The following is a 26529-nucleotide window of genomic DNA, read 5'->3' as shown; positions in this document are numbered from 1 at the left end:
GAATCGTCAAGTGTGCTGGGATTAAAGCAGGTGTGTCGCACTGTCCCCCTGCTCAGCTGGAGTCTTTGATGACAGTGAAGATCGTTATCTATGATTGCAATGGGATCTTGACCAATTGGGCCAGTGTGCCAAAGAATTGCAGATGGAGCTGAATTTAGATAAATGTACGGCGCTTAGGACCCGGGTTCGAATCCTGGCCCTGGGTCGCTGTCCGTGTGGAGTTTACACATTCTCCCCATGTCTGCGAGGGTTTCACCCCCAGAACCCAAAGATGTGCAGGGTAGGTAAATTGGCCCTTAATTGGAAAATAAATAATTGGATACTTTAAGAAAAAGAAAATTTAGATAAATGTAATGTGATTCATTTTGGTAGATCAAATCGGGGCAGGACCTACTCAGTTAATGGTAGGGAGTTGGGGTGAGTTATAGAACAACGAGATCCAGGAGTACAGGTTCATAACTCCATGGAAGTGGAGTCACAGGTGGACAGGGGAGTGAAGAAGGCATTCGGCATGCTTGATTTCATTGGTTGGAATATTGAATACAGGAGTTGGGACGCCTTGCTGAAGTTATAGTCATGAGTAAGACCACACTTGGAATGCTATGTACAGTTCTGGTCACCCTATTATAGAAAGGATATTACTAAACTAGAAAGAGTGTAAAAAAGATTTACCAGGATGCAACCGGGACTTGATGGTTTGAGTTATAAGGAGAGTCTATTTTCTCTGGAGCGTACGAGGCTCTGGGGGTGATCTTATAGAAGTCTATAAAATAATGATGGGGGTAGATAAGGTAGATAGTCAATATCTTTCCCAAAAGTAGAGGAGTCTCAAGCTAGAGGGCACAGGTTTAAGTGAAGATGGGAGTGATACAAAAGAGTCCAGAGGGCACATTTTTCACACAGAGGGTGGTGAGTGTTTGGAACGAGCTGCCAGAGGCAATAGGAGAGGCGGGTGCAATTTCATCTTTCAAAAAGCATTTAGACAGTTATATGGGAAAGGTGGGTATCGAGGGATATGGGCAAAATGCGGGCAATTGGGACGAGCTTAGTGTTAAAAATTGAGCGGCATTCCCGCTGATGACGGGGGGGTTGGAAGCCCGGGGTTGGGGAGCTGGGGCGAGGTCGTAGAAAAAGGAGCTGCGCCATAGGAGGCAGGGCCGGCTCGGATGGAAAGCGTGGGCTTTTTCCCGCGCTATGGAAGGGAGGGGCGGGGCCTGGGGGGAAGGGTGATGCTGGAGGAGAGCGCACATTGATCGACAGTGGGAGGTGGGGGGGGGGGATTCCCACACTGGGGGTTGTTGGAATGGCGGGAGTGGTCGGGGTCAGCAGGAGTCAGCTGACTTACGGGAGTGTAATGGAGGGAGCAAAATGGCTGGATGGTGATCTGGCTGAGGGGAGGAGGGGGGACTGGGTTGCTGCTGTGTTGGCCAAAGGGGAGCTGGAGGTAGAAGAGGGAGTCGGGGCGGGGGTCTGCCGCATGGGGGATGGAGGGTGCGGGAGGCGCGGGCACATGGCTGGCCTAAAAAAGGGGATGGCTGGTGGCGGGGGGGGGGGGGGGCGGCGGGGGGGGGGGGGGGGGAGTAGCCCCCTGATCCGGATGATAACATGGAATGTGAGGGGCCTGAATGGGCCGGTCAAGAGGGCCCGGGTGTTCGCGCACTTAAAGAGACTGAAGGCGGACGTGGTCATGCTCCAGGAGACACACTTGAAGGTGGCAGATCAGGTTAGGCTGAGAAAGGGATGGGTAGGGCAGGTCTTTCACTCGGGGCTGGATGCGAAGAATAGAGGGGTTGCGATACTGGTGGGGAAGCGGGTGTCGTTTGAGGCGATGAATATTGTGGCAGATAATGGAGGCCGATACGTGATGGTGAGTGGTAGGTTGCAGGGGACGCGGGTGGTGCTAGTGAACGTATATGCCCCGAATTGGGATGATGCCAGATTTATGAAACGTATGTTGGGTCGGATCCCAGACCTGGGGCAGGGAGCTTGATAATGGGGGGGACGGGACTTCAACACGGTGCTGGACCCAGCACTGGACTGTTCCAGGTCCAGGATGGGTAAGAGGCTGGCTGCGGCCAAGGTGCTCAGGGGGTTTATGGACCAGATGGGGGGGAGTGGATCCGGGGAGGTTTGCCAGGCCGGTGGCCAGAGAATTTTCTTTTTTCTCCCATGTCCATAAAGCCTATTCCCGGGTAGATTTCTTTATAATGAATAGGGCACTAATCCTGAAAGTGGAGGGAATGGAATATTCGGCTGTAGCCATCTCGGATCACGCCCCGCATTGGGTGGAGCTAGAGTTGGGGGAGGAGAGGGACCAGCGCTCGTTGTGGCGCCTCGATGTGGGACTGTTGGCAGATGAGCAGGTGTGCAGGCGGATCCGGGGGTGCATTCAAAGATACATGGAGGCCAACGACAATGGGGAGGTGCTGCTGGGGATAGTCTGGGAGGCTCTGAAGGCGGTAGTTAGGGGAGAGCTAATTTCCATTAGGGCCCATAGGGAGAAGAGAGAGAGGAGGGCGAGGGAGAGATTGATGGGGGAGATATTAAGGGTGGACAGGAGCTATGCAGAGGCCCCCGAGGAGGGGCTGCTTAGGGAGCGACAAAACCTCCAAATGGAATTTGATCTATTGACCACGGGAAAAGCAGAGGCGCAGTGGAGGAAAATGCAGGGGGCAGTATATGAGTATGGGGAGAAGGCGAGCCGGATGCTGGCACATCAGCTTCGTAAGAGGGAGGCAGCGAAGGAGATTGGTGGAATTAGAGATAGAGGGGGGAGTACGGTGCAGAGTGCGGTGAGAATAAACAAGGTATTTAGGGACTTCTATGGGGATCTGTACAGGTCTGAGCCCCCAGAGGGGGGGAGGGGATGCGGCGATTCTTGGACCAATTGAGGTTCCCGAGGGTGGAGGAGGAGCTGATGGCTGGTTTGGGGGTGCCGATTGGGCTGGAGGAGCTGGTTAAAGGATTGGGAAGCAGGCGGGGAAGGCCCCCGGACCGGACGGGTTCCCGGTTGAATTTTACAGAAAGTATGTGGACCTGCTGGGCCCGTTGCTGGTGAGAACTTTTAATGAGGCGAGGGAGGAGGTGACCCTGCCCCCGACAATGTCCCGGGTGCTGAACTCATTGATTTTGAAGCGGGATAAGGATCCATTGCAATGTGGATCGTATAGGCCGATTTTGCTCCTCAACGTAGATAGCGTCTACATTGTTGTTGGCGAAGGTGCTGGCTACGAGGATTGAGGACTGTGTCCCGGGGGTGATCCGTGAGGACCAGACGGGGTTTGTGAAGGGCAGGCAGTTAAACACGAATGTGCGGAGGCTCTTAAATGTGATCATGATGCCCTTGGTGGAGGGGGAAGTGGAGGTAGTGGCGGCTATGGACGCGGAGAAGGCCTTTGATCGGGTGGAGTGGGAGTATCTCTGGGAAGTGCTTGGGAGTTTGGGGTTGGGGAAGGGTTCGTAAGATGGGTCAGGCTGTTATATAGGGCCCCAGTGGCGAGTGTGGCTACGAACCGGCGGAGGTTGGAATACTTTAGGTTGTGCCGTGGGACGAGGCAGGGTGTCCCTTATACCCCTTGTTGTTTGCACTGGCAATTGAGCCGCTGGTCATGGCACTGTGGGAGTCTAGGAACTGGAGTGGATTGGTCCGGCGGGGGGGAGGAACACCGAGTGTCGTTATATGTTGATGACCTGTTGTTATATGTGGCAGACCCAGTGGAGGGGTTGGCAGAGGTTATGGGGATCCTTAGGGCGTTTGGGGACTTCTCGGGCTATAAGCTCAACGTGGGGAAGAATGAGCTCTTTGTGGTGCATGCGGGGGACCAGGGAAGGGGGATAGATGAGCTACCGCTGAAGAGGGCGGAGTGGAGCTTCCGATACCTGGGAATCCAGGTAGCTAGGAACTGGGGGACCTGCACAAGCTCAATTTGACATGGTTGGTGGAGCAGATGGAGGAGGAATTCAAGAGATGGGATATGCTGCCACTCTCCCTGGCGGGTAGGGTGCAGTCGGTCAAGATGACGGTCCTCCCGAGGTTCCTGTTTGTGTTCCACTGCCTGCCCATCTTAATACCCAAGGCTTTTTTTAAACGGGTAAGCAGGAGTATTATGGGATTCGTATGGGCGAATAAGACCCCGAGGGTGTAAAGGGTGTTTTTGGAGCGTAGCAGGGACGGGGTGTCTGGCGCTGCCGAATCTATGTGGCTATTATTGGACAGCTAATGTAGCGATGATCCGTAAGTGGGTAATGGAGGGAGAGGGGGCGGCGTGGAAGAGGCTAGAGGTGGCGTCTTGTGTGGGTACGAGTCTGGGGGCGCTGGTGACGGCACCGTTGCCACTTCCGCCGACAAGGTACACCACGAGTCCAGTGGTGACGGCGACTCTGAAGATCTGGGGGCAGTGGAGGCAACATCGGGGCGAGGTGGGGGCCTCGGTCTGGTCCCCGATATGAGAGAACCACAGGTTCGTTCCGGGTAGGATGGATGGGGGGTTTCTGAGCTGGCATCGGGCAGGGATTAATAGAATGGAGGACCTATTCATCGATGGGACTTTTGCGAGCCTAGGGGCGCTAGAGGAGAAATTTGGGTTACCTCCCGGGAATGCTTTTAGGTACATGCAAGTGAGGGCGTTTGTGAGACGGCAGGTGAGGGAATTTCCGCTCCTCCCAGCACAAAGGATTCAGGACAGGGTGATTTTGGGTGTATGGGTTGGAGAATGCAAGGTCTCGGCGATCTATCAGGAACTGCAGGAGGCCTTGGAGGCCTCGGTGGAGGAGTTAAAGGATAAGTGGGAAGAGAGGCTGGGGGAGGAGCTCAATGAAGATCTGTGAGCTGATGCCCTGAGTAGGGTTAATTCTTCCTCCTCTTGCGCCACGCTCAGCCTAATACAGTTCAAAGTTGTCCATAGGGCGCATATGACAGGGGCGAGGATGAGTAGGTTTTTTGGGGTGGAGGACAGGTGTGTGAGGTGCTTGGGGAGCCCAGCAAATCACGCCCACATGTTCTGGACATGCCCGGTGCTGGAGGTGTTCTGGAGGGGCTTGGCGAGGACGATGTCCAAAGTGGTGAACACCCGGGTCAAGCCGAGCTGGGGGATCGCGTTATTTGGGGTATCGGGCTTTTGGTTTTTCTGTTTTGTTTAGGTTAGAGTGGGGCGTTTTTCCTTACTGGTGTGTTTATTTGTTAAATGGTACGGGTAGTGGTGAGGTGGGAGATTGAGGACCGGGGTGCAGGAGTGGGAACACCCATACAGCTAGTGGCACTCTGCAGTAGGAGGGGCAAAGGAGGGTGGTCAGTGGGATGTGCAGCAAGATGGCTGCCTTGCAGGCCATGGCAATGGTGGTCTGTGCTGGACACCGACCCAGTCCTGTGGGGGGGTCACACCTTGCCCCCATCACCCCTGCCCCACCACCAGCCCTGGCAGGAACCCCAACCAGCCAGCCCGACCAAGGTCAGGACTGACAGCACGGTCACGCCTCTCCATGTCCTACCTCGTCTCTCACTCTCATCAGCCACTGTGCCTGTTCTTCAATTTTTAAACGGAGAATCCAGCCCATTATCTGACGAATTGCCAAGGTCGACAGAATTTGTGACAGTGATGTGAGACAAACTTTTACAGAATGTTCCTTAAGGACTAGATGATGTGAATACTTGTGCTGCGAAAAAAACTGAAGAGCAGCTGACAGTCACCATTGCTAGATCATTGCTCTTCTTTCCCAGCCTGTCTTTAACAGCGAGGCACGGTGGTTAGCACAGTTGCTTCACAGCTCCCAAGGGTCCCAGGTTCGATTCCTGGCTTGGATCACTCACTGTGCGGAGTCTGCACATTCTCCCCGTGTCAGCGTGGGTTTCCTCCGGGTGCTCTGGTTTTCTCCCACAGTCCAAAGATGTGCAGGTTAGGTTGGTTGGCCATGCTAAATTACCCTTCGTGTTCAAAAAGGTTCGGGGGAGTTACTGGGTTACAGGGATAGGGTGGAGGTGTGGGCTTATTTAGAGTGCCCTTTCCAAGGGCCGGTGCAGACTCGATGGGCCAAATTTAGCACAAAGATGTTACGAAATACAGAAGACTGGACTCTCTGCCACATCAGGAACTCTCCCATCGGCAGCAGGTATTGGAGAATCGGGCCCTCGTGTTTCTTCACATCTTTGTGCTAATTTGCTGTTATTGATGTATCTCAAGTAACCTGCTTTGAACCTGACCACAATGTTGATCAACAGCTAGGAGTTAAGTGCGTTCACATCTTATTTTCAGCAGAACGCACATAACTATTTTTGATGTGGTCAGGACCTGTCAATCATAGCTAGATGTTTATGAACATTGTGGTTAGTTTCACAGCAGGCTACTTGAGATGCATTCAAGCATGAAGGAAATTAAACTAAGCAATGCAGACATCTGGCTCTCTGAAAGCTGTCTAATATAACCTATAAGCTTTGCAGACCAGAGGATCTGAGGGAGTTTAAAGCCTTGTGATGTGATTTTGGATTGCTATGAAGTCACAGCTGCATCTTTCTAAACTAAATATCTGTCTGAGGCAGTGGATGCAAGGGACAGGTGCATGAAATAATAATAATAATCTTTATTGTCACAAGTAAGCTTACTAATGTAAGTGAAGTTACTGCAAAAAGCTGCTAGTTGCCACATTCCGGTGCCTGTTCGGGTACATGGAGGGAGAATTCAGAAGGTCCAAATTACCTAACAAGCACATCTTTCGGGACTAGTGGGAGGCAACTGGAGCACCCGGAGGAAACCCACCCAGATACGGGGAGAAAGTGCAGACTCCACACAGACAATGACCCAAGCCGGGAATCGAACATGGAACCCTGGCGCTGTGAAGCAACAGTGCTAACCACTGTGCCATAAACTGTGTTTTCTCGCTGTTTCTGCCTGTACTGCTCTTTAACTTCCAGGCAGGGGCGATTGATGGGACGGTTCTGTTATGGGGGGGGGTCTCTGTTTTGGGGAATGTCTCTGTAATGGAGGTTCTCTGTTATGGGGGTTCTCTGAAATGGGGGCTCTCTGATAGGGGCTGGTCTAGCACAGGGCTAAATTGCTGGCTTTTAAAGCAGACCAAGGCAGGCCAGCAGCACGGTTCAATTCCCATACCAGCCTCCCCGAACAGGCGCCGGAATGTGGCGACTAGGGGCTTTTCACAGCAACTTTATTTGAAGCCTACTTGTGACAATAAGCGATTTTCATTTCATTTCATTATTCATTTCATTTCAAATGGGGGCTCTCTGTTATGGGGTTCTCTGGTATGGAGGGTTGTCTGTTATGGGGCTTTATGTTCCGGGAGGTTCTCTGTTCTAGGGGGTTTCTGTTCTTTGGGGTTCTCTGTTATGAGGGGGTTGTCTGTTATGGGGTTTTCTGTTCCAGGGGTTCACTGTTATGGGGGTTCTCTGTTATAGGGGTTCTCTGTTATGGGGGTTCTCTGTTATCGGGGGTTCTCTGTTATAGGTGTTCTCTGAAATTAGGTTTCTCTGTGATAGGGGTTCTCTGTTATAGGGGTTCTCTGTTATTGGGGGTTCTCTGTTATGGGGGTACTCTGTTATGGGGGTTCTCTGTTATGGTGGTTCTCTGTTATGGGGGTTCTCTGTTTTGGGGTTCTCTACAATGGGGTTTCTCTGTTATGGAGGGTTCTCTGTTATGGGGATTCACTGAAATGGGGGTTCTCTGTAATGGGGGTTCTCTGTTATGGGCTTCTCTGTAATGGGGGTTCTCTGTTATGGGGTTCTCTGTAATGGGGATTCACTGAAATGGGGGTTCTCTGTTCTGGGGGTTGTCTGTTATAGGAGTTCTCTGTTATATGGTTAGACTGTTATGGGGGTTCTCTGTTATAGGGGTTCCCCGTTATGGGGGTTTTCTGATGTGGGGGTTCTCTGTTATAGGGGTTCTCTGTTATGGGGGTTCCCTGTTCTGGGGGGTTTCTGATATGGGGGTTCTCTGTTATAGGGGTTCTCTGTTATGAGGGTTCTCTGTTATGGGGGGGTTCTCTGTTATGGGTGTTCTCTGTTATGGGGGTGTTCTTCTTTCCCAGCCTGTTATGGGTGTTCTCTGAAATTAGATTTCTCTGATATGGGGGCTTTTCTGATATAGGAGTTCTTTGTAAAGGGGGTTCTCTCTGTTTTGGGGATTCTCTGTTATGGGGGTTCTCTGATATGGTGGTTCTCTGTTATGGGGGTTCTCTGTTTTGGGGATTGTCTCTTCTGGGGATTCTCTGTTATCGGAGCTTCTCTGTTTTGGGGATTCTCAGTTCTGGGGTTTCTCTGTTATGGGAGGTTCTCTATTTTGGGGTCATGGGGTTCTCTGTTAGAGGTGGATTTCAGTTTTGGGTGTTCGCTGAAATGGGATTCCCTGATATGGGGGTTCTCTGTAATAGGGGTTTTCTGTTTTGGGGATTCTCTGTTATGGGGGTTCTCTGTTGTGGGGTTCTCTCATAGAGGGGGTTTTCAGTTTTAAGGGTTCTCTGATATGGTGTTCACTGTTGTGGGAGATCTCTGTTATGGGGGTTCTCTGTTTCTGGGGGTTCTCTGCTTCTGGGGGTTCTCTGTTATGGAGGGTTGTCTCTAATGGGGTTTTCTGTTCTGGGGGGGTTTCTGTTCTGGGGTTTCTCTTATATGGGGGGTTGGCTGTAATGGGGTATTCTATTCTGGAGGGGTTCTCTGTTATGGGGGTTCTCTGTTCTGGGGGTTCTATGTTATGGGCCTTTCAGATATGGGGGTTCTCTGTTGTGGGGGTTCTCAGTTATTGGGGTTCTCTGTAAAAGGAGTTTCTCTGTTATAGGGGTTCTCTGTTATGGGGTTTCTCTGTAATGGGGTTTTTTGGGTGTTCTCTGTAATGGGAGTTCTCTGTTATGGGGGTTCTCTGTAATGGGGGTTTCTCTGTTATAGGGGTTCTCTGTTCTGGGGGTTCTCTGTTATGGAGGTTCACTGTTATGGGGTTCTCTGTTATGGAGTTTTCTGTTCTGGTGGGGTTTCTGTTATGGTGGTTCCCTGTTACGGGGTTTCCTTCTCCGAGTGGTTTTCTGTCCTGTGGGTTCTCTGTTATGGAGTTTTCTGTTCCGGGGGTGTTTCTGTTTGGGCGATTCTCTGTTATGGGGTTTTATGTTCCGGAGGGTTCTCTGTTACGGGTGTTCTCTTTTATGGGGTTTAATGTTCTGTGAGGTTCTGTGTTCTGGGGTTTTCTGTTCCCGGGCGTTCTCTGTTCTGGGGTTTTCTGTTGCGGGGCGTTCTCTGTTATGGGGTTTTCTGTTCCCGGGCGTTCTCTGTTATGAGGTTCTCTGTTCTGGGTTTTCTCTGTTATGGTGGGTTCTCTGTTATGGGGGGTTCGCTGAAATGGGGGCTCTCTAATATGGGGTTCTCTGTCGGGGGGGATTTAAGTTTTTGGGGTTCTCTGAAATGGGATTCCCTGATATGGGGGTTCTCTATTATAGGGGGTTTCCGTTTCAGGGGTTCTCTGTTATGGGGATTTCTGTTATGGGGTTTTCTGTTATGGGGGTTCTCTGTTATGGGGTTCTCTCATAGAGGGGGTTTTCAGTTTTAAGGGTTCTCTGGTATGGTGTTCACTGTTATGGGAGATCTCTGTTATGGGGGTTCTCTGTTTCTGGGGGTTCTCTGTTTCTGGGGGTTCTCTGTTATGGAGGGTTGTCTCTAATGGGGTTTTCTGTTCCGGGGGGTTTTCTGTTCCGGGGGTTCTCTTATACGGTTGGCTGTAATGGGGTTTTCTATTCTGGGGGGGTTCTCTGTTATGGGGGTTCTCTGTTATGGGGGTTCTATGTTATGGGGCTTTCAGATATGGGGGTTCTCTGTTGTGGGGGTTCTCAGTTATTGGGGTTTTCTGTAAAAGGTGATTCTCTGTTATAGGGGTTCTCTGTTATGGGGTTTCTCTGTAATGGTGGGTTCTGGGGGTTCTCTGTAATGGGCGTTCTCTGTTATGGGGGTTCTCTGTAATGGTGGGTTCTGGGGGTTCTCTGTAATGGATGTTCTCTGTTATGGGGGTTCTCTGTAATGTGTGTTTCTCTGTTATAGGAGGTCTCTGTTCTGGGGGTTCTCTGTTATGGAGGTTCACTGTTATGGGGGTTCTCTGTAATGAACGGTTCTCTTTAATGGGGGATTCTCTGTTATGGGGGTTTTCTGTTATGGGGGTTCTCTGTAATGGGGGTTCTCTGTTAATGGGGGTTCTTTGTTAATGGGGGTTCTCAGTTCAATGTTTTTTCTGTTTTGCGGTTTCTCTGTTACAGGGGTTTCTCTGTTATGGAGGGTTCTCTATCATAGGAGTTCTCTGTTATCGGAGTTCTCTGTTATAGGAGTTCTCTGTTATGGGGTTCTGTGTTATAGGGAGTTCTCTGACATGGGGGTTCTCTGTTATTGGGGTTTTCAGTTTTGGGGGTTCTCTGTTCTGGGGTTCTCTGTTATGGGGGTTCTCTGATATGGGATTCTCTGATTGGGGGGGGTTTCAGTTTTGGGGGTTTTCTGATATGGGGTTCTCTGATATGGCGTTCTCTGATAGAGGTGTTTCAGTTTAGGGGGTTCTCTGATATGGGGGTTCTCTGATATGGCGTTCTCTGATAGAGGGGTTTCAGTTTCGGGCGTTCTCTGATATGGGGTTCTTTGTTATGGAGGGTTGTCTGTTATGGAGTTTTCTGTTCTAGGGGGTTTTCTGTTCCGGGGGTGTCTCTGTTATGGGGGGTCGGCTGTAATGGGGTTTTCTATTCCGGGGGGGTTCTCTGTTATAGGAGTTCTCGGTTATGGAGGTCCCCTGTTATGGGGGTCCTCTGTAATGGGGGTTCTCTGTTCTGGGGGGTTTCTGTAATAAGGGGTTCTCTGTTATGGGGGGTTCTCTGTAATGGGGGGTTCTCTGTTATAGGGTGTGTCTGTTATGGGGGTTCTCTGAAATGGGGGTTCTCTATTGTAGAGGTTCTCTGTTATAGAGCTTCTCTGTTATGGGGGTTCTCTGTTATGGGTTTTCTGTTCTGGGGTATTCTCTGTTATGGTGGTTCCCTGTTATGGGGTTTTCTTCTCCGAGGGGTTTTCTGTTATGGGGTTCTCTGTTATGGGGATTTCTGTTATGGGGTTTTCTGTTCTGGTGGGGTTTCTGTTATGGTGGTTCCCTGTTACGGGGTTTCCTTCTCCGAGGGGTTTTCTGTTATGGGGTTCTCTGTTATGGGGGTTCTCTGTTATGGAGTTTTCTGTTCTGGTGGGGTTTCTGTTATGGTGGTTCCCTGTTACGGGGTTTCCTTCTCCGAGTGGTTTTCTGTTATGTGGGTTCTCTGTTATGGGTTTTCTGTTCTGGGGTGTTCTCTGTTATGGTGGTTCCCTGTTATGGGGTTTTCTTCTCCGAGGGGTTTTCTGTTATGTGGGTTCTCTGTTATGGAGTTTTCTGTTCCGGGGGTGTTTCTGTTAGGGCGATTCTCTGTTATGGGGTTTTATGTTCCGGAGGGTTCTCTGTTAAGGGTGTTCTCTTTTATGGGGTTTAATGTTCTGTGAGGTTCTCTGTTCTGGGGTTTTCTGTTCCCGGGCGTTCTGTGTTATGGGGTTTTCTGTTCTGGGTTTTCTCTGTTATGGTGGGTTCTCTGTTATGGGGGGTTTGCTGAAATGGGGGCTCTCTAATATGGGGTTCTCTGTTAGAGGGGGATTTAAGATTTTAGGGTTCTCTGAAATGGGATTCTCTGATATGGGGGTTCTCTATTATAGGGGTTTTCAGTTTTGTGGGTTATCTGTTATGGGGATTTCTGTTATGGGGATTTCTGTTATGGGGATTTCTGTTATGGAGTTTTCTGTTCCGGGGTTTTTCCTGTTAGGGCGATTCTATGTTATGGTATTTTATGTTCCGGAGGGTTCTCTGTTAAGGGGGTTCTCTATTATGGGGTTTAATGTTCCGGGAGGTTCTGTGTTATGGGGTTTTCTGTTCCGGGGCGTTCTCTGTTATGGGGGGTTCGCTGTCATGGGGCGTTTACTGTTATGGGGATACCCTGAAATGGGAGCTCTCTAATATGGGGTTCTCTGGTAGAGGGCGATTTCAGTTTTGGGGGTTCTCTGAAATGGGATTCTCTGATATGGGAGTTCTCTGTTATGGGGTTCTCTGTTATGGGGTTTTCTGTTCTGGGGTTTTCTGTTAAGGGGTTTTCTGTTTTGGGGGTTCTCTCATATGGCGGTTCTCTGTTATAGGAGTTCTCTGTTATGGGTTTTTCTGTTATGGGGTTTTCTGTTATAGGGGTTCTCTGTTATGGGGGTTCTCTGATATGGGGGTTCGCTGTTTTGCGGGGTTTCTGTTCTGTGGGGTTCTCTGTTATGGGGGTTGGCTGTTATGGGGGTTGGCTGTTATGGGGGTTCTCTGTTATGCGGGTTTTCTGATATGGGGGTTCTCTGTTATAGAACATAGAACATAGAACGATACAGCGCAGTACAGGCCCTTCGGCCCACGATGTTACACCGAAACAAAAGCCATCTAACCTACACTATGTCATTATCATCCATATGTTTATCCAATAAACTTTTAAATGCCCTCAATGTTGGCGAGTTCACTACTGTAGCAGGTAGGGCATTCCATGGCCTCACTACTCTTTGCGTAAAGAACCTACCTCTGACCTCTGTCCTATATCTATTACCCCTCAGTTTAAAGTTATGTCCCCTCGTGCCAGCCATATCCATCCGCGGGAGAAGGCTCACACTGTCCACCCTATCCAACCCCCTGATCATTTTGTATGCCTCTATTAAGTCTCCTCTTAACCTTCTTCTCTCCAACGAAAACAACCTCAAGTCCATCAGCCTTTCCTCATAAGATTTTCCCTCCATACCAGGCAACATCCTGGTAAATCTCCTCTGCACCCGCTCCAAAGCCTGCAAGTCCTTCCTATAATGCGGTGACCAGAACTGTACGCAATACTCCAATTGTGGCCGTACCAGAGTTCTGTACAGCTGCAACATGACCTCCCGACTCCGGAACTCAATCCCTCTACCAATAAAGGCCAACACTCCATAGGCCTTCTTCACAACCCTATCAACCTGGATGGCAACTTTCAGGGATCTATGTACATGGACACCTAGATGCCTCTGCTCATCCACACTTTCAAGAACTTTACCATTAGCCAAATATTCCGCATTCCTGTTATTCCTTCCAAAGTGAATCACCTCACACTTCTCTACATTAAACTCCATTTGCCACCTCTCAGCCCAGCTCTGCAGCTTATCTATATCCCTCTGTAACCTGCTACATCCTTCCACACTATCGACAACACCACCAACTGTTCAGTCACCTTCTCAAAGAACTCAATAAGGTTTGTGAGGCATGACCTACCCTTCACAAAGCCATGCTGACTATCCCTGATCATATTATTCCTATCTAGATGATTATATATCTTGTCTCTTATAATCCCCTCCAAGACTTTACCCACTACAGACGTGAGGCTCACCGGTCTATAGTTGCCGGGGTTGTCTCTGCTCCGCTTTTTGAACAAAGGGACCACATTTGCTGTCCTCCAGTCCTCTGGCACTATTCCTGTAGCCAATGATGACATAAAAATCAAAGCCAAAGGTCCAGCAATCTCTTCCCTGGCCTCCCAGAGAATCCTAGGATAAATCCCATCAGGTCCCGGGGACTTATCTATTTTCAGCCTGTCCAGAATTGCCAACACCTCTTCCCTACGTACCTCAATGCCATCTATTCTATTAGCCTGGGGCTCAGCATTCTCCTCCACAACATTATCTTTTTCCTGAGTGAATACTGACGAAAAATATTCATTTAGTATCTCGCCTATCTCTTCAGACTCCACACACAATTTCCCATCCCTGTCCTTGACTGGTCCTACTCTTTCCCTAGTCATTCGCTTATTCCTGACATACCTATAGAAAGCTTTTGGGTTTTCCTTGATCCTTCCTGCCAAATACTTCTCATGTCCCCTCCTTGCTCGTCTTAGCTCTCTCTTTAGACCCTTCCTCGCTACCTTGTAACTATCCATCGCCCCAACTGAAACTTCACACCTCATCTTCACATAGGCCTCCTTCTTCCTCTTAACAAGAGATTCCACTTCCTTGGTAAACCACGGTTCCCTCGCTCGACGCCTTCCTCCCTGTCTGACCGGTACACACTTATCAAGAACACGCAGTAGCTGATTCTTGAACAAGCCCCACTTATCCAGTGTGCCCAACACTTGCAGCCTACTTCTCCACCTTATCCCCCCCAAGTCACGTCTAATGGCATCATAATTGCCCTTCCCCCAGCTATAACTCTTGCCCTGCGGTGTATACTTATCCCTTTCCATCATTAACGTAAACGTCACCGAATTGTGGTCACTGTCCCCAAAGTGCTCTCCTACCTCCAAATCCAACACCTGGCCTGGTTCATTACCCAAAACCAAATCCAACGTTGCCTCGCCTCTTGTTGGCCTGTCAACATATTGTTTCAGGAAACCCTCCTGCACACACTGTACAAAAAACGACCCATCTATTGTACTCGAACTATATCTTTTCCAGTCAATATTTGGAAAGTTAAAGTCTCCCATAATAACTACCCTGTTACTTTCGCTCATATCCAGAATCATCTTCGCCATCCTTTCCTCTACATCCCTAGAACTATTAGGAGGCCTATAAAAAACTCCCAACAGGGTGACCTCTCCTTTCCTGTTTCTAACTTCAGCCCATACTACCTCGGAAGAAGAGTCCCCATCTAGCATCCTCTCTGCCACCGTAATACTGCTCTTGACTAGCAGCGCCACACCTCCCCCTCTTTTGCCTCCTTCTCTGAGCTTACTAAAACACCTAAACCCCGGAACCTGCAACATCCATTCCTGTCCCTGCTCTATCCATGTCTCCGAAATGGCCACAACATCGAAGTCCCAGGTACCAACCCATGCTGCCAGTTCCCCTACCTTGTTTCGTATACTCCTGGCATTGAAGTAGACACACTTCAAACCACCTACCTGAACACTGGCCCCCTCCTGCGACGTCAAATCTGTGCTCCTGACCTCTATACTCTCATTCTCCCTTACCCTAAAACTACAATCCAGGTTCCCATGCCCCTGCTGCATTAGTTTAAACCCCCCCAAAGAGCACTAACAAATCTCCCCCCCAGGATATTTGTGCCCCTCAGGTTCAGATGTAGACCATCCTGTCTGTAGAGGTCCCACCTTCCCCAGAAAGAGCCCCAGTTATCCAGAAATCTGAATCCCTCCCGCCTGCACCATCCCTGTAGCCACGTGTTTAAATGTTCTCTCTCCCTATTCCTCATCTCACTATCACGTGGCACGGGCAACAACCCAGAGATAACAACTCTGTTTGTTCTAGTTCTGAGCTTCCATCCTAGCTCCCTGAAAGCCTGCCTGACATCCTTGTCCCCTTTCCTACCTATGTCGTTAGTGCCAATGTGGACCACGACTTGGGGCTGCTCCCCCTCCCCCTAAGGACCCGGAAAACACGATCCGAGACATCACGTACCCTTGCACCTGGGAGGCAACATACCAAACGTGAGTCTCTCACGCTCCTACAAAATCTCCTATCTGTGCCCCTGACTATAGAGTCCCCAATTACTAATGCTCTGCTCCTCTCCCCCCTTCCCTTCTGAGCAACAGGGACAGACTCCGTGCCAGAGGCCCGTACCCCATGGCTTACCCCTGGTAAGTTGTCCCCCCCACAAGTATCCAAAGCGGTATACTTGTTTCTCAGGGGAACGACCGCAGGGGATCCCTGCACTGACTGCTTTTTCCCAGTCCCTCTTACAGTTACCCACCTATCTCCAATGTTTGGTGTAACTAATTCCCTGAAGCTGCTATCCATGACCCCTTCTGCCTCCCGAATGATCCGAAGTTCTTCCAACTCCAGCTCCAGTTCCCTAACTCGGTCTTGGAGGAGCTGGAGATGGCAGCACTTCCTGCAGGTAAAATCAGCAGGGACACTAACTGCATCCCTCACCTCAAACATCCTGCAGGAGGAACATTGCACTCCCTTCCCTGCCATTCCTCTTACTTTCTACCAAGATCTGGCTAACAACTAAATTAAATTTTTATAAAAAATAATAATAATATAATAAAATATGGTACTTACCTCAGACCAATGGGTTTTATTATTAGGTTAGAGGAGGAGGGCGGGTGGGAGACACTACACGTGTAGTGTCTCGGGTTTCCTCTCCACCAGAATTTATTGGTGAGGGTCTTCCCAGACGTCCGCGGGTAGACTTCCTAAAAAACTAATTTAAAAAAAAAAGAAAAATTCTCAGCTCCTGCTGAAAATGACTAACCAGCCAGCTCCACTCCTGCCGAAATCGACTGTTATGGGGGTTCTCTGTTGTGAGGGTTTCCCTGTTGAGGGGGTTATCTGTAATGGGTGTTCTCTGTTATGGAGGTTCCCTGTTATGTGGGGTTCTGTGTTATGGGAATTCTCTGCAAAGGGCGATCTCTGTTATAGGGGTTCTCTGTAATGGGGGATTCTCTGTTATGGGATTCTCTGTTATCGGGGTTCACTGTTATGGCAGTTCTCTGTTATGTAGGGTTGTCTGTTATGGGGTTTTCTGTTCCGGGGGGTTTTCTGTTCCGGAGATTCTCTCATATGGGGAGTTGGCTGTAATGGGGTTTTCTATTCTGGGGGGGGTTCTTTGTTATGGGGCTTCTCTGTTATGGGTGTTCTCTGTTATGGGGGGGGGGGGCGGTTCTCTGTTATGGGTGTTCTCTGTTATGGGGGGGGGGGGGCGGTTCTCTGTTATGGGTGTTCTCTGAAATTAGATGTCTCTGTTATGGGGTTTGTTCTCATATGGGAGTTCTCTCTGTTTTGGGGATTCTCTGTAATAGGGGTTCACTGTTATGGGGGTTCTCTGATATGGTGGTTCTCTGTTATGGGAGGTTCTCTGTGTTGGGGATTCTCTGTTATGGGGTTTCTTTGTTATGGGAGGTTCTCTGTTATGGGGGGTTCTCTGTAAAGGGGTTTCTCTGTTATGGGGATTCTCTGTTATGGGAGGTTCTCTGTTACGGGGGATTCTCTGTTATGGGGGTTCTTTGTTATGGGGGTTCTTTGTTATGGGGCTCTCTGTTATGGGGATCTCTGTAATGGGGATTCTCTGTTATGGGGATTCACTGAAATGGGGGTTCTCTGTTCTGGGGGTTCTCAGTTATAGGAGTTCTCTGTTATAGGGGTTCTCTGCAATGGGGGTTCTCTGTTATGGAGGGTTCTCTGTTATAGAAGTTCTGTGTTATGGGGGTTCTCTGTAATGGGGGTTCTGCGGGTTCTCTGTAATGGGAGTTCTCTGTTATGGGGGTTCTCTGTAATGGGGGGTTCTCTGCTATAGGGTTTTTCTGTTATGGGGGTTCTCTGAAATGGGGGTTCTCTGTTGTAGAGGTTCTCTGTTATAGTTTCTCTGTTATGGGGGTTCTCTGTTATGGTGGTTCTCTGTTATGGGGGTTCTCTGTTATGGGTTTTCTGTTCTGGGGTGTTCTCTGTTATGGTGGTTCCCTGTTATGGGGATTATCTGTTATGGGGATTCACTGAAATGGGGGTTCTCTGTTCTGGGGGTTCTCAGTTATAGGAGTTCTCTGTTATGGGGGCTCTCTGCAATGGGGGTTCTCTGCTATGGAGGGTTCTCTGTTATAGGGGTTCTCTGTTATGGGGGTTCTCTGTAATGGGTGGTTCTCTGTTATAGGGGTTCTCTGTTATGGGGGTTCTCTGTAATGGGGGTTCTGCGGGTTCTCGGTAATGGGAGTTCTCTGTTATGGGGGTTCTCTGTAATGGGGGGTTCTCTGTTATAGGGTTTTTCTGTTATGGGGGTTCTCTGTTATGGTGGTTCTCTGTTATGGGTTTTCTGTTCTGGGGTGTTCTCTGTTATGGTGGTTCCCTGTTATGGGGTTTTCTTCTCCGAGGGGTTTTCTGTCCTGTGGGTTCTCTGTTATGGAGTTTTCTGTTCCGGGGGTGTTTCTGTTAGGGCGATTCTCTGTTATGGGGTTTTATGTTCTGGAAGGTTCTCTGTTACGGGGGTTCTCTTTAATGGGGTTTAATGTTCCGTGAGGTTGTGTGTTATGGGGTTTTCTGTTCCCGGGCGTTCTGTGTTATGGGGTTTTCTGTTCTGGGTTTTCTCAGTTATGGTGGGTTCTCTGTTATGGGGGGTTTGATGAAATGGGGGCTCTCTAATATGGGGTTAGAGAGGGATTTAAGTTTTGGGGGTTCTCTGAAATGGGATTCTCTGATATGGGGGTTCTCTATTATAGGGGTTTTCAGTTTTGGGGGTTCTCTGTTATGGAGTTTTCTGTTCCGGGGATTTTTCCGTTAGGGCGATTCTATGTTATGGGATTTTATGTTCCGGAGGGTTCTCTGTTAAGGGGGTTCTCTATTCTGGGGTTTAATGTTCCGGGAGGTTCTGTGTTATGGGGTTCTCTGTAATGGATTTTTCTGTTACGGGGTTTTCTGTTATGGGAGTTCTCTGTTATGGGGGTTCTCTGTTATGGGTTTTTCTGTTACGGGGTTTTCTGTTATGGGGGTTCTTTGTTATGGGAGTTCTCTGTTGTGGGGGTTCGCTGTTTTGTGGGGTTTCTGTTCCGTGGGGTTCTCTGTTATGGGGGTTTGCTGTTATGGGGGTTCTCCGTTGTGAGGGTTCTCTGTTGTGGGGGGTTCTCTGTAATGGGGGTTCTCTGTTATGGAGGTTCCCTGTTATGTGGGGTTCTCTATTATGGGAATTCTCTGCAAAGGGCGATCACTGTTATAGGGGTTCTCTGTAATGGGGGATTCTCTGTTATGGGATTCTCTGTTATGGGGGTTCACTGTTATGGCGGTTCTCTGTTATGGAGGTTCTCTGTTATGGGGGATGTCTGGAATGGGGGGGTTCTCTGTAATGGGGGTTCTTGGTAATGGGGGTTCTCCGTTAATGGGGGTTCCCATTTATAGGTTTTGTGTGTTTTGGGGGGTTCTCTGAAATGGGGATTCTCTGTTATGGGGATTCGCTGTAATGGTTGGTTCTCTGTTACGGGGGGTTCTCTATTATGAGGGGTTCTCTATTATGGGGGGTTCCCTGTTATAGTGGTTCTCTGTTATATAAGTTCTCTGTTATGGGGGTTCTCTGTTATGGGGGTTTTCTGTTATGGGGTTTCTCTGTTATGGGTTTTTCTGTTATGGGGTTTTCTGTTATGGGGGGTTTCTGTTATGGGGTTTTTCTGTTATGGGGGTTCTCTGTTATGGGGGTTAGCTGTTTTGCGGGGTTTCTGTTCCATGGGGTTTTCTGTTATGGGGTTGGCTGTTATGGGGGTTCTCTGTTATGGGGGTTCTCTGTTATGGGGGTTCCCTGTTGTGGGGGTTCTCTGTTGTGGAGGTTCTCTGTTGTGGGGGTTCTCTGTAATGGGGGTTCTCTGTTATGGAGGTTCCCTGTTATGTGGGGTTCTCTGTTTTGTGAGTTCTCTGCAAAGGGGGATCTCTGTTATAGGGGTTCTCTGTAATGGGGGATTCTTTATTATGGGATTCTCTGTTATGGGGGTTCACTGTTATGGCGGTTCTGTTTTGGAGGTTCGCTGTTATGAGGGATATCTGGGGATGTCTGTCAGGGGGTGTTCTCTGTAATGGGGGTTCTCTGTAATGGAGGTTCTCCGTTAATGGGGGTTCCCAGTTACAGGTTTTATCTGTTTTGGTGGGTTCTCTGAAATGGGGATTCTCTGTTATGGGGATCCACTGCAATGGTTGGTTCTCTGTTACGGGGGGTTCTCTGTTATGGGGGTTCTCTGTTATACGAGTTCTCTGTTATGGAAGTTCTCTGTTATGGGGGTTCTCTGTAATGGGGGTTCTCTGTAATGGGGGTTCTCTGTTATGGGGGTTCTCTGTAATGGTGGTTCTCTGTTAATGGGGGTTCCCAGTTATAGGTTTTGTCTGTTTTGGGGGGTTCTCTGAAATTGGGGTTCTCTGTTATGGGGATCCACTGTAATGGGAGTTCTCTGTTACGGGGGGTTCTCTGTTATGGGGGGTTCTCTATTATGGGGGGTCTCTGTTATACGAATCCTCTGTTAGAAGTGTTCTCTGTTATGGGGGTTCTCTGTAATGGGGGTTCTCTGTTATGGGGGTTCTCTGTAATGGTGGTTCTCTGTTAATGGAGGTTCTCAGTTATAGGTTTTGTCTGTTTTGGGGGGTTCTCTGAAATTGGGGTTCTCTGTTATGGGGATCCACTGTAATGGGGGTTCTCTGTTACGGGGGGTTCTCTGTTATGGGGGGTTCTCTATTATGGGGGTCTCTGTTATACGAGTCCTCTGTTAGAAGAGTTCTCTGTTATGGGGCTTCTCTGTAATGGGGGTTCTCTGTAATGGGGGTTCTCTGTTATTGGGGTTATCTGTTATGGGGGTTCTCTGTTACAAGGGTTTCTCTGTTATGGAGGATTCCCTGTTATACAAGTTCTCTGTTATAGGAATTCTCTGTTATGGGGGTTCTGTGTAATGGAGGTTCTCTGTTATGGGGGTTCTCTGTTATGGGGGTTCTCTGTTATGGAGGATTCCCTGTTATACAAGTTCTCTGTTGTAGGAATTCTCTGTTATGGGGGTTCACTGTTATGGGGGTTCTCTGTAATGGGAATTCTCTGTTATGGAGGTTCTGTGTAATGCGGGTTCTCTGTTATGGGGGTTCTCTGTAATGGGGGTTCTCTGTTATGGGGGTTCTCTGTAATGGGGGTTCTCTGTTATGGGGGTTCTCAGTTATAGGGTTTGTCTGTTATGGGGGATCTCTGTCATAGGGGTTCTCTGTAATGGGGGATTCTCTGTTATAGAAGTTCTCTGTTATGGGGGTTCTCTGTTATGGGAGTTTTCTGTTTTGGGGTTTCTCTGTTATGGGGTTCTCTGTTATGGGGTTTTCTGTTTTGTGGGTTCTCTATTATGGGGGTTCTCTGTTATGGGGTTTTCTGTTATGGGGGTTTTCTGTTATGGGGGTTTTCTGTTATGGGGGTTCTCTGTTATGGGAGTTAGCTGTTTTGCGGGGTTTCTGTTCCGTGGGGTTTTCTGTTTGGGGGGCTGGCTGTTATGGGGTTCTCTGTTATGCGGATTTTCTGATATGGGGGTTCTCTGTTATGGGGTTCTCTGTTATGCGGGTTTTCTGATATGGGGGTTCTCTGTTATGGGGTTCCCTGTTGTGGGGGTTCTCTGTTGTGCGGGTTCTCTGTAATGTGGTTTTCTGTTCTGGAGGTTCCCTGTTATGTGGGGTTCTCTGTTTTGTGAGTTCTCTGCAAAGGGGGATCTCTGTTATAGGGGTTCTCTGTAATGGGGGATTCTTTCTTATGGGATTCTCCGTTATGGGGGTTCACTGTTATGGCGGTTCTCTGTTATGGAGGTTCACTGTTATGAGGGATGTCTGGGGATGTCTGTAAGGGGGGTTCTCTGTAATGGGGGTTCTCTGTAATGGGGGTTCTCTGTAATGGGGGTTCTCCGTTAATGGGAGTTCCCAGTTATAGGTTTTGTCTGTTTTGGTGGGTTCTCTGAAATGGGGATTCTCTGTTATGGGGATTCACTGTAATGGTTAGTTCTCTGTTACAGGGGGTTCTCTGTTACGGGGGGTTCTCTATTATGGGGGTTCTCTGTTATGGGGGTTCTCTGTTATACGAGATGTCTGTTATAGGGGTTCTCTGTTATGGGGGTTCTCTGTAATGGTGGTTCTCTGTTAATGGAGGTTCTCAGTTATAGGTTTTCTCTGTTTTGGGGGGTTCTCTGAAATTGGGGTTCTCTGTTATGGGGATCCACTGTAATGAGGGGTTCTCTGTTACGGGGGTGTTCTCTGTTATGGGGGGTTCTCTAGAACAACAAAGAACAAAGAAATGTACAGCACAGGAACAGGCCCTTCGGCCCTCCAAGCCCGTGCCGACCATACTGCCCGACTAAACTACAATCTTCTACACTTCCTGGGTCCGTATCCTTCTATTCCCATCCTATTCATATATTTGTCAACATGCCCCTTAAATGTCCCTATTGTCCCTGCTTCCACTACCGCCTCCGGTAGTGAGTTCCAGGCACCCACTACCCTCTGCGTAAAAAACTTGCCTCGTACATCTACTCTAAACCTTGCCCCTCTCACCTTAAACCTATGACCCCTAGTAATTGACCCCTCTACCCTGGGGAAAAGCCTCTGACTATCCACTCTGTCTATGCCCCTCATAATTTTGTATACCTCTATCAGGTCGCCTATCTAGTATGGGGGGTCTCTGTTATGGGGTTCTCAGTTATAGGGTTTGTCTGTTATGGGGGATCTCTGTCACAGTGGTTCTCTGTAATGGGGGATTCTCTGTTATGGGATTCTCTGTAATGGGTTGTTCTCTGTTATGGTGATGTTCTCTGTTATAGGATTTCTCTGTTATGGGGGTTCTCTGTTTTGGGGATTCTCTGTTATGGGGGCTCTCTGTTATAGGAGTTCTCTGTTATGGGAGTTCTCTGTTATGGGAGTTCTCTGTTATGGTGTTCTCTGTTATGTCGTTCTCTGTAATGGGTGTTCTCTGTTATGGGGGTTCTCAGTTATAGTGCTTGTCTGTTCTGGGGTTTCTCTGTTATGGGGGTTCTCTGTTCTGGGGGTCCTCTGTTATGGGAGTTCTCTGTTATGGTGTTCTCTGTTATGGGGGTTCTCTGTTTTGGGGATTCTCTGTTATGGGGGCTCTCTGTTATAGGAGTTCTCTGTTATGGGAGTGCTCTGTTATGGGGGTTCTCTGTTATGGTGTTCTCTGTTATGTCGTTCTCTGTAATGGGTGTTCTCTGTTATGGGGGTTCTCAGTTATAGTGCTTGTCTGTTCTGGGGTTTCTCTGTTATGGGGGTTCTCTGTTCTGGGGGTCCTCTGTTATGGGAGTTCTCTGTTATGGGGAGTTCTCTGTAATGGGGGATTCTCTGTTCTGGGGATACTCTCTAATGGGGATCTCTGTCATATGGGTTCTTTGTAATGCGGGTTTCTCTGTTATGGGGTTCTCTGTTATAAAAGGTTCTCGATTATGGGGGTTCTCTGTTATGGATTCTCTGTTATGGGGGTTCGCTGTTATGGGGGTTCTCTGTAATGGGAATTCTCTGTTATGGAGGTTCTGTGTAATGGGGGTTCTCTGTTATGGGGGTTCTCTGTTATGGGGGTTCTCTGTTATGGAGGATTCCCTGTTATACGAGTTCTCTGTTATAGGAATTCTCTGTTATGGGGGTTCTCTGTTATGGGCTTTGTCTGTTATGGGGGATCTCTGTCATAGGGGTTCTATGTAATGGGGGATTCTCTGTTATGGGATTCTCTGTAATGGGTGGTTCTCTGTTATGGTGGTGTTCTCTGTTATAGGAACATAGAACATAGAAAATACAGCACAGAACAGGCCCTTCGGCCCACGATGTTGTGCCGAACCTTTGTCCTAGATTAATCATAGATTATCATTGAATTTACAGTGCAGAAGGAGGCCATTCGGCCCTTTGAGTCTGCACCAGCTCTTGGAAAGAGCACCCTACCCAAACTCAACACCTCCACCCAACACCAAGGGCAATTTGGACATTAAGGGCAATTTATCATTGGCCAATTCACCTAACCCGCACATCTTTGGACTGTGGGAGGAAACCGGAGCACCTGGAGGAAACCCACGCAGACACGGGGAGGACGTGCAGACTCCGCACAGACAATGACCCAAGCTGGAATCGAACCTGGGACCATGGATCTGTGAAGCAATTGTGCTATCCACAATGCTACCGTGATGGCCTTAAGAACAAATAAATCTACACTATATCATTTTCCCGTAATCCATGTACCTATCCAACAGCTGCTTGAAGGTCCCTAATGTTTCCGACTCAACTACTTCCACAGGCAGTGCATTCCATGCCCCCACTACTCTCTGGGTAAAGAACCTACCTCTGATATCCCTCCTATATCTTCTACCTTTCACCTTAAATTTATGTCCCCTTGTAATGGTGTGTTCCACCTAGGGAAAAAGTCTCTGACTGTCTACTCTATCTATTCCCCTGATCATCTTATAAACCTCTATCAAGTCGCCCCTCATCCTTCTCCGCTCTAATGAGAAAAGGCCTAGCACCCTCAACCTTTCCTCGTAAGACCTACTCTCCATTCCAGGCAACATCCTGGTAAATCTTCTTTGCACCTTTTCCAGAGCTTCCACATCCTTCCTAAAATGAGGCGACCAGAACTGTACACAGTACTCCAAATGTGGCCTTACCAAAGTTTTGTACAGCTGCATCATTACCTCATGGCTCTTAAATTCAATTCCTCTGTTAATGAACGCGAGCACACCATAGGCCTTCTTCACAGCTCTATCCACTTGAGTGGCAACTTTCAAAGATGTATGAACATAGACCCCAAGGTCTCTCTGCTCCTCCACAATGCCAAGAACTCTCCCGTTAACCCTGTATTCCGCATTCATATTTGTCCTTCCAAAATGGACAACCTCACACTTTTCAGGGTTAAACTCCATCTGCCACTTCTCAGCCCAGCTCTGCATCCTATCTATGTCTCTTTGCAGCCGACAACAGCCCTCCTTACTATCCACAACTCCACCAATCTTCGTATCGTCTGCAAATTTACTGACCCACCCTTCAACTCCCTCATCCAAGTCATTAATGAAAATCACAAACAGCAGAGGACCCAGAACTGATCCCTGCGGTACACCACTGGTAACTGGGATCCAGGCTGAATATTTGCCATCCACCACCACTCTCTGACTTCTATCGGTTAGCCAGTTCGTTATCCAACTGGCCAAATTTCCCACTATCCCATGCCTCCTTACTTTGTGCAGAAGCCTACCATGGGGAACTTTATCAAATGCCTTACTAAAATCCATGTACACTACATCCACTGCTTTACCTTCATCCACATGCTTGGTCACCTCCTCAAAGAATTCAATAAGATTTGTAAGGCAAGACCTACCCCTCACAAATCCGTGCTGACTATCCCTAATCAAGCAGTGTCTTTCCTGATGCTCAGAAATCCTATCCTTCAGTACCCTTTCCATTACTTTGCCAACCACCGAAGTAAGACTAACTGGCCTGTAATTCCCAGGGTTATCCCTAGTTCCTTTTTTGAACAGGGGCACGACATTCGCCACTCTCCAATCCCCTGGTACCACCCCTGTTGACAGTGAGGACGAAAAGATAATTGCCAACGGCTCTGCAATTTCATCTCTTGCTTCCCATAGAATCCTTGGATATATCCCGTCAGGCCCGGGGGACTTGTCTATCCTCAAGTTTTTCAAAATGCCCAACACATCTTCCTTCCTAACAAGTATTTCCTCGAGCTTACCAATCTGTTTCACACTGTCCTCTCCAACAATATCGCCCCTCTCATTTGTAAATACAGAAGAAAAGTACTCATTCAAGACCTCTCCTATCTCTTCAGACTCAATACACAATCTCCCGCTACTGTCCTTGATCGGACCTATCCTCGCTCTAGTCATTCTCATATTTCTCACATATGTGTAAAAGGCCTTGGGGTTTTCCTTGATACTACCTGCCAAAGATTGTTCATGCCCTCTCTTAGCTCTCCTAATCCCTTTCTTCAGTTCCCTCCTGGCTATCTTGTATCCCTCCAATGCCCTGTCTGAACCTTGTTTCCTCAGCCTTACATAAGTCACCTTTTTCCTCTTAACAAGACATTCAACCTCTCTTGTCAACCATGGTTCCCTCACTCGACCATCTCTTCCCTGCCTGACAGGGACATACATATCAAGGACACGTAGCACCTGTTCCTTGAACAAGTTCCACATTTCACTTGTGTCCTTCCCTGCCAGCCTATGTTCCCAACTTATGCACTTCAATTCTTGTCTGACAACATCGTATTGCCCCTTCCCCCAATTGTAAACCTTGCCCTGTTGCACGTACCTATCCCTCTCCATTACTAAAGTGAAAGTCACAGAATTGTGGTCACTATCTCCAAAATGCTCCCCCACTAACAAATCTATCACTGGCCCTGGTTCATTACCCAGTACTAAATCCAATATTGCCCCTCCTCTGGTTGGACAATCTACATACTGTGTTAGAAAAGCTTCCTGGACACACTGCACAAACACCACCCCATCCAAACTATTTGATCGAAAGTGTTTCCACTCAATATTTGGGAAGTTAAAGTCGCCCATGACTACTACCCTATGACTTCTGCACCTTTCCAAAATCTGTTTCCCAATCTGTTCCTCCACATCTCTGCTACTATTGGGGGGCCTATAGAAAACTCCTAACAAGGTGACTGCTCCTTTCCTATTTCTGACTTCAACCCATACTACCTCAATAGGGTGATACTCCTCAAACTGCCTTTCTGCAGCTGTTATACTATCTCTAATTAATAATGCCACCCCCCCACCTCTTTTACCACCCTCCCTAATCTTATTGAAACATCTATAACCAGGGACCTCCAACAACCATTTCTGCCCCTCTTCTATCCAAGTTTCCGTGATGGCCACCACATCGTAGTCCCAAGTACCGATCCATGCCTTAAGTTCACCCACCTTATTCCTGATGCTTCTTGCGTTGAAGTATACACACTTCAACCCATCTCCGTGCCTGCAAATACTCTCCTTTGTCAGTGTTCCCTTCCCCACTGCCTCATTACAAGCTTTGGCGTCCTGAATATCGGCTACCTTAGTTGCTGGACTACA

This window comes from Scyliorhinus torazame, chromosome 2, assembly GCF_047496885.1.
Source record: "Scyliorhinus torazame isolate Kashiwa2021f chromosome 2, sScyTor2.1, whole genome shotgun sequence".
Taxonomy (NCBI): domain Eukaryota; kingdom Metazoa; phylum Chordata; class Chondrichthyes; order Carcharhiniformes; family Scyliorhinidae; genus Scyliorhinus; species Scyliorhinus torazame.
Note: the sequence above shows the minus strand (reverse complement) of the source record.